Here is an 8,931-nt window from a genome sequence, read left to right on the forward strand (position 1 = left end):
AGTAAATTATTTGTAAATTGTTGTTCTGGAAGTGGACTTCTCCTTTAAGGTCTCTGGGCTAAAAAGCACACAAATGTGGACATAAGGCAAAGCAACTTAAACAATGTTACAGTGCACAGCACCAGAATTACACAAACTGAGTTTACTTACATATGTACTGAGCTTCTTGGACAAGAGAAATCTGAACAGTGAAACTGTTGATGGGCTACACAGGTTCCTGGGCTCAAAGTTTCAAACCCAGTCACATAAATGACCTGACTGTGAAAGAATTACCTCTAGTGAGCTCTAGTGGCCACTTACACCAAATGAATAAGAACTAGTAGTTAATGTATAAGTACTAGTATCTTATAGGTACTACCTAAAGAGTAAGCACTAGTAACTAAAGAATAAGTACACTGTAAAAAAATATATATATATAAAATGTAATTTTAACTGTGAAATATTATAAAAACACTACGAAAAACAAAACTTTTAAAAGTTCCTGTACTGTATACAGAAGATCTAACCACACATTTCATGCAGTTTTACAGTGAAATACTAAAATACTGTCAACTGTACAGTTTTTAGTAAAAAAGAACAAATCAATGTATAATTTTCAGTCAACAACTACTGACATTCACAGAATTTAGGCTTCCATTATCCGGATTTGTCAACAAACCAACAGGTAGGCCTAATGCATTTCATGAGGTTTATGTAATGATTTTGCTTTTACCCAACCAGGAAGGCAAATGTGTAGTGTAGTAATCCGTACTCACATCACCAATGACATCTGATGCGAAAGATTGGTGGGGTATCTAACTTGTAAACCCTCTTACGGTATTATCAACACAAGGAAGACACAAGCATACTAAAATAAATAATAATAACAAAAGATAGATAAAAGTAATCAACAACTGCTAAAGGAGATGGCTGAGTAACACAAGACCACGGCGGCTCCCGTCTGTAAGCAAAATATCGTTTTCCCCCCTCTTCCTTCTTTCCGTTCTTTTACCTCCACTTTTTTACCCCCACTCACCATCTTGCATTCCCTCCATTTCAAAATTAGATTATAGCATTATACAACTTGGATCATCTCAAAGAATATATACACACTACAACACACTCTGCTGCACCATGAACAAGGACAAACTGGATCACAACAAAAAAAAGTAAAGGCAACCCCACTCCAAACTCCAAGAGACCTCATCCTGATTCACTCTCCAGTCCAAGTATAACACCATCTGCATCACCAAAACTGCCATGCTGCACTGAGATAAGCAACATTCTACTCTTAACTGAAAATAAACTTTCCAGACTTGATACCAGGATTACGTTGATTGAAGAATCCGAAAAATCACTTAAGGACTTATAATAAAACAACTCAAATTACCAGCCGAAATGGTACAGATCATCACCTTTTACCGTATTCACCATATCAGAGCTCAAAACAACAACAACCGACCATGACAGATCATCGCAAAATTTGAACACTACAGACACAAAGAAGTGGTACAGAGGCAATGCAGACAACTTAAAGGCACAAAATATGGTCTCAATGAGCAATACCCAAAGGACATTCTCGAATGCCGAAGGCAACTTTTCACAATCCAAAAACAGAAAATAAATGCTAGAAAAAGGGCAATGCACCTAGGTCTCATGCCTCACCTCCCATGTTCTACTCTATGTCTGTTTTTAATGGTTTTTGTTTTGTTGTTGCTGTCCTGCTGTGTACATTGTCAATTATGTATCTGTATTTTTGTCAGTCTGCCAACAACACTGCATTGTTATACACACACGCATATGTACTGTCATACACTTTCAAATACATACTGTACACACACATTTATACATATACAGTACTAACAGGCTCACATATTAATATGCATCTCTGTTTATTTTTCACTAAAACATTTAATCTATCACTTTTGTTACCTGGAACGTTCATGGATTTGGTTCTCAGACAAAGAGGATAAAAGTTTTTAATCATCTAAATAAACTACAAGCCGACATATGCCTTCTGCAAGAAACACATCTATCAGAATTTGATCATAATAAAATGAAATCATCAAAGTACAGTAATTTATTCTCAGCTCACTACAACACAAAGCAGAGAGGAGTATGCATTCTAACAAGTAAAAAATTATCTTTTTATATCTTAAATATATTTTATTCACAACATTACTGTTATAGATCCTGAGCGACATTTCATTATCATAAACATCTCAATTAACAATAGCCCAGTTACAACTGCCAATTTATATGTCCCAAACACAGATGACCTACCTTTTAGGCCTATCTTTTATCTTTCAGACGTTTTTGTCCTCCATTTCATTTTTTTTTCTAACTGTCCAGTCATAATAGCATGTGAAACACAGTTCTAGCTCTAACAATATATAGATTTAACAGTTCAGGCAATACATATATCTGAAAATCTCATCCCAACGTTAAAGATTACTCATTTATCTCACCAGTCCATCAATCATATTCCCACATTGACTTCTTTCTCACCAGTAATTCTATAGTCAAATATTTCTGAATCTAATATCCATCCAATAGTCATTAGTGATCATGCCCCAGTAACATTAAAATGGAATATAATTAGTCCACAAAAACCCTTTACCAGATGCCGATTTAACACATCTCTTATGAAAGACCATGACTTTGACAGTTATTAACAGAGTGCGCATGCTTTCTAGAGATGAGCGACTCCCCCGAATCATCTCCAAGTCAACGCCGCCATCTAGTGGGTGTTTTGAGAATTACCGGCAGGATTGTCATTTCAGCGCGTCTGAGGGGATACAACAACGGCGTGCATAGGTAGCTGTAATAAGTTATCTTTATTTAACATAACAGCCATTAATGCACATATTAGATGTGTTACATAAATGCCTGATATGTAGCTAGTTTATGCTGCTTTGGATCAAAGAATTAGACGAACACACAGTCACGTAAAATAATCCGTCCTGATAAACACGTACATTTGTCTGAATTAAATAATATACAGCCATGAATGAGCACATGTTGGAAATGAAAGCGCTGAATTTAATTCTCTCAGTGTTGTCTATATGCTCTCATTATGAAGTCGGAAGTCGACAGGAATAATGTGAAATATGTTTACTATTTAAAATAACTGCTTTCTATTTGAATGTTTTAAAATGTAATTTATTCCTGTGATCAAATCTAAAATTTCAGCATCATTACTCCAGTCTTCAATGTCACGTGATTTGCTGTTTAAGAAACATTATTATTATCAATATTAAAAACAGTTGAGTACTTTTTTTCTCAGGATGCTTTGATGAATAGAAAGATCCAAAGATCAGCATTTATCTGAAACAAAAAGCTTTGTAACATTTTCAAAAGTTTGGAGTCAGTGTATATATATATATATATATATATATATATTAGGAAATAAATTATAGAAATTAATACTTTTATTTAGCAAAGATGCTTTAAATTGATCAAAAGTGATGATAAAGAGATTTATAATGTTACAAAAGATTTTTATTTCAGATAAATGCTGTTCTTCTGAACTTTTTGTTCATCAAAGAAACCTGAAAAATTCTGCTCAGCTGTTTTCAACATAATAATAATAGTAATATATTTTTGAGCAGAAAATCAGAATATAAAAATGATTCCTGAAGGGTCATGTGACTGGAGTAATGATGCTTAAAATTCAGCTTTGAAATCACTGGAATAAATGACATTTTAAAATATTCAAATAGAAAACAATTATTTTAAATAGTAAAAATATGTCAGTCTTTTTCTGTTTTTGCTGTACTGTGGATCAAATCAGTGCAGGCTTGGTGAGCAGAAGAGACTTTTTTTTAAAACAAAAAATCTTACTGTTGAAAAACTTTTGACTGGTAGTGTATATGGTGAGGTAACTTGGTTAACTAACCTTTTTTTCTGTAAAATGTAAAAACATTTTTCTGCATTCTGTTTCAAGATATCTTTTTATTTTAACACCTACAGCTGGAGAAGAGAGGCGAGAGACGAGCTGAGGCTGAGAAAATTCTAGCTCAGGCCCAAGAAGCAGGTACAGACACTTTTAAAACAACATGCATAAAATTGAGTAAAAACCACTGATCTATATATAATGACTATATATATAATATGTTCTCCATTATAGATCAGTGGTAAAAACACATATCATGGATATGGGCAAAAATAAATATCTGTTATGTTAAGGCTCCATGTGAGGCTGAGGCGAGCTGTGCTGCTCTGGTGAAATCAGGAAAGGTTTATGCCACAGCAACAGAAGATATGGACGGTCTGACATTTGGAACGTCAGTCTTGTTGAGGCATTTGGATGTTTTTTTTTGTTGTTGATGGAGATGTTTGGCTGTGTAGAAATAACTGGTAGTTTTTTCCATCCTAGAAAGCTCCCTATCCAAGAGTTTCATTTCAGTCTAGTATTCTACAAGAAATGGGTCTGACACATCAACAGGTAAGACCTTAGCTTTATTTCAGTCTTATCTTTTGTATGTTTATATCTATCATATTCTACATGTGTCAGTTCCTTCTAATTGTTTTCTGTGTATGTTTGAATGTCTTCCTCAGTTCATTGACCTGTGTATCCTACTGGGCTCTGACTACTGTGGCACTATAAAAGGAATCGGACCCAAGAGGGCCATTGACCTCATTAAACAGCACGACTCTATTGAAGAGATCCTTGAGAATATTGACCCAAATGTACATTTGTTTACACTGTTCAAAGGCATTTACTTACTGTTGAATGTCACATTGCAGGACATGACATATTCAGAAAGGTGCCGTATCAGTGAGCCCTCCTTTCAAATCACATCCTGGATCATACTTGCTAAATTGTGCCCTGTAGTGGCAACAAAGCTACAGTGGTACAGTGGTACAGTGGTACCAAACCAAATCAAATCAAAGGTTGTTCCTAAACCCTGCCATTCTTAAACCAGAAACCACTAACACAGAAAAGCCAATCTAAAATAAAATAATTTAATTTACAAATCAGTTACACTTCATTATTAAAAGCAACTTGTGATGAATGTCATATTAAAATGTATATGACATGGCTTGTACACAAAGGTTGTGATGTGGCATGTTTATTATAAACATAAAAACCGGCACCATTTTTGGGGAAAGCAGGCAGGGAATCCTGTTGTGGTGTGAGATGAAACAAATAGGAGGGAAGTTGTTGTGTTCTTATATTTGTGGTTCTCAAAGCAGCAGAATGCATTTTTTTACATGTTAAATTTGTGTGTTGTCAGTGAGGATCGTATCTGTAACGGCTGTAAGAAGATCATGAAGAGTAGACAAGGGAGCACCCAGGGCAGACTGGACACATTCTTTACTGTAACCGGATCAATTTCCTTTAAGCGCAAGGTAGGAGGAAGTAATAACTGTAACTAACTGTTGTATTAACTATATTGTGAATAGAAAAACTCAAAAGAATAATACAGTCATGGTTAGTTTTGTGATAATATGCATGGATTTCTTCATTAGACAGTGATTAATTTATTTGTTTAAAGAAAAAGGGCTTTTTTTTTATAGGAGCCTGAAATAAAAAGGTCTGCTAAAAAGAAGCAGAAGACGAGTGCTACACCAGGTAAATTCAAGAAGGGCAAATGAAAGTGATTTCAGCTAAAAGAGGAGTTCAGAGCTGATAGTGCCCTTAACAGTCGAATGACTTTAATAAGGAACAAAACATTAGAACATTTCCTTTCAGTATTTTAATGAACATGGGAGAAAAATGTTTTAAATGCCCTCTCTGTTTCACTGTTTCTGCTTTATCTTAAATAAAGATAACTATTTAATCATAGCAGAGTGTGGTGTTTTCATCTGGTTTATTTGCAGAAATGCTGTCTGGATTAGACAGAACAAATCTCTGGTTTTAAATCTATGTAGATTAAATTACACACGCATAAACACACACATGATCCAACAACCCAGCTTGATCAATAACCAAAGAAGAATGTCAAAATTATTTAGGAAAATAAGATTTTCTTATCAAAGTGATAAAATGTTGTTGCAAAAATGAGTACACCCTCCTGAAAGTTGCTAAAAAAAGAAAAATTAGTGTAGGTTTAAGGCAATTTTTGAAGGTATGTATATTGAACCAAAACTTTTATAGACAAGTAATTTCCTGACAATTGTTATATATAGTGTGATATAGCCTACTGATTCACACTTAATGCTGGCAACAATGGAAACACTTGAGAGAAAACTGCCAGGAGATTTCTTAGCATAAAAGAGGACAATGTAACCAGAGAAATACCAAATTTGTTTTAAGTGTGAAAATATAGCAGGTACCACTGACATTCAAAAACAGTTGACTTGTGATAAAGCTCCTGAAATAATTAGGTCTTCGCTTTTATATTTTTTTTATTTAGTGATGAGTGAGTTTTTGCTAGAAAAAGGGCAGGGTAAATACAATGCAACTGTCTTTGAGCCAGCAAAAGTTATGAAAAGAGTGATACTTTATCTCACAGAGTATGACACAAAGTGTCATGTTGTTGTCTGAAAAATTCTGCTCAGCTGTTTTCAACATAATAATAATAGTAATATATTTTTGAGCAGAAAATCAGAATATAAAAATGATTCCTGAAGGGTCATGTGACTGGAGTAATGATGCTTAAAATTCAGCTTTGAAATCACTGGAATAAATGACATTTTAAAATATTCAAATAGAAAACAATTATTTTAAATAGTAAAAATATGTCAGTCTTTTTCTGTTTTTGCTGTACTGTGGATCAAATCAGTGCAGGCTTGGTGAGCAGAAGAGACTTTTTTTTAAAACAAAAAATCTTACTGTTGAAAAACTTTTGACTGGTAGTGTATATGGTGAGGTAACTTGGTTAACTAACCTTTTTTTCTGTAAAATGTAAAAACATTTTTCTGCATTCTGTTTCAAGATATCTTTTTATTTTAACACCTACAGCTGGAGAAGAGAGGCGAGAGACGAGCTGAGGCTGAGAAAATTCTAGCTCAGGCCCAAGAAGCAGGTACAGACACTTTCAAAACAACATGCATAAAATTGAGTAAAAACCACTGATCTATATATAATGACTATATATATAATATGTTCTCCATTATAGATCAGTGGTAAAAACACATATCATGGATATGGGCAAAAATAAATATCTGTTATGTTAAGGCTCCATGTGAGGCTGAGGCGAGCTGTGCTGCTCTGGTGAAATCAGGAAAGGTTTATGCCACAGCAACAGAAGATATGGACGGTCTGACATTTGGAACGTCAGTCTTGTTGAGGCATTTGGATGTTTTTTTTTGTTGTTGATGGAGATGTTTGGCTGTGTAGAAATAACTGGTAGTTTTTTCCATCCTAGAAAGCTCCCTATCCAAGAGTTTCATTTCAGTCTAGTATTCTACAAGAAATGGGTCTGACACATCAACAGGTAAGACCTTAGCTTTATTTCAGTCTTATCTTTTGTATGTTTATATCTATCATATTCTACATGTGTCAGTTCCTTCTAATTGTTTTCTGTGTATGTTTGAATGTCTTCCTCAGTTCATTGACCTGTGTATCCTACTGGGCTCTGACTACTGTGGCACTATAAAAGGAATCGGACCCAAGAGGGCCATTGACCTCATTAAACAGCACGACTCTATTGAAGAGATCCTTGAGAATATTGACCCAAATGTACATTTGTTTACACTGTTCAAAGGCATTTACTTACTGTTGAATGTCACATTGCAGGACATGACATATTCAGAAAGGTGCCGTATCAGTGAGCCCTCCTTTCAAATCACATCCTGGATCATACTTGCTAAATTGTGCCCTGTAGTGGCAACAAAGCTACAGTGGTACAGTGGTACAGTGGTACCAAACCAAATCAAATCAAAGGTTGTTCCTAAACCCTGCCATTCTTAAACCAGAAACCACTAACACAGAAAAGCCAATCTAAAATAAAATAATTTAATTTACAAATCAGTTACACTTCATTATTAAAAGCAACTTGTGATGAATGTCATATTAAAATGTATATGACATGGCTTGTACACAAAGGTTGTGATGTGGCATGTTTATTATAAACATAAAAACCGGCACCATTTTTGGGGAAAGCAGGCAGGGAATCCTGTTGTGGTGTGAGATGAAACAAATAGGAGGGAAGTTGTTGTGTTCTTATATTTGTGGTTCTCAAAGCAGCAGAATGCATTTTTTTACATGTTAAATTTGTGTGTTGTCAGTGAGGATCGTATCTGTAACGGCTGTAAGAAGATCATGAAGAGTAGACAAGGGAGCACCCAGGGCAGACTGGACACATTCTTTACTGTAACCGGATCAATTTCCTTTAAGCGCAAGGTAGGAGGAAGTAATAACTGTAACTAACTGTTGTATTAACTATATTGTGAATAGAAAAACTCAAAAGAATAATACAGTCATGGTTAGTTTTGTGATAATATGCATGGATTTCTTCATTAGACAGTGATTAATTTATTTGTTTAAAGAAAAAGGGCTTTTTTTTATAGGAGCCTGAAATAAAAAGGTCTGCTAAAAAGAAGCAGAAGACGAGTGCTACACCAGGTAAATTCAAGAAGGGCAAATGAAAGTGATTTCAGCTAAAAGAGGAGTTCAGAGCTGATAGTGCCCTTAACAGTCGAATGACTTTAATAAGGAACAAAACATTAGAACATTTCCTTTCAGTATTTTAATGAACATGGGAGAAAAATGTTTTAAATGCCCTCTCTGTTTCACTGTTTCTGCTTTATCTTAAATAAAGATAACTATTTAATCATAGCAGAGTGTGGTGTTTTCATCTGGTTTATTTGCAGAAATGCTGTCTGGATTAGACAGAACAAATCTCTGGTTTTAAATCTATGTAGATTAAATTACACACGCATAAACACACACATGATCCAACAACCCAGCTTGATCAATAACCAAAGAAGAATGTCAAAATTATTTAGGAAAATAAGATTTTCTTATCAAAGTGATAAAATGTTGTTGCAAAAATGAGTACA

At 34.6% G+C, this 8,931-nt stretch overlaps 2 pseudogenes; both read left to right on the forward strand.

The window, feature by feature from the left end:
* Positions 1-1,562: 1,562 nt before the first annotated feature.
* On the forward strand, positions 1,563-5,722 carry LOC127160848 (flap endonuclease 1-like; annotated as a pseudogene).
* A 621-nt stretch (positions 5,723-6,343) lies between these two features.
* LOC127160850 (flap endonuclease 1-like) lies at positions 6,344-8,667 on the forward strand (annotated as a pseudogene).
* The last annotated feature ends 264 nt before the right edge of the window (positions 8,668-8,931 follow it).

Source organism: Labeo rohita, unplaced genomic scaffold (genome assembly GCF_022985175.1).
Source record: "Labeo rohita strain BAU-BD-2019 unplaced genomic scaffold, IGBB_LRoh.1.0 scaffold_473, whole genome shotgun sequence".
Taxonomy (NCBI): domain Eukaryota; kingdom Metazoa; phylum Chordata; class Actinopteri; order Cypriniformes; family Cyprinidae; genus Labeo; species Labeo rohita.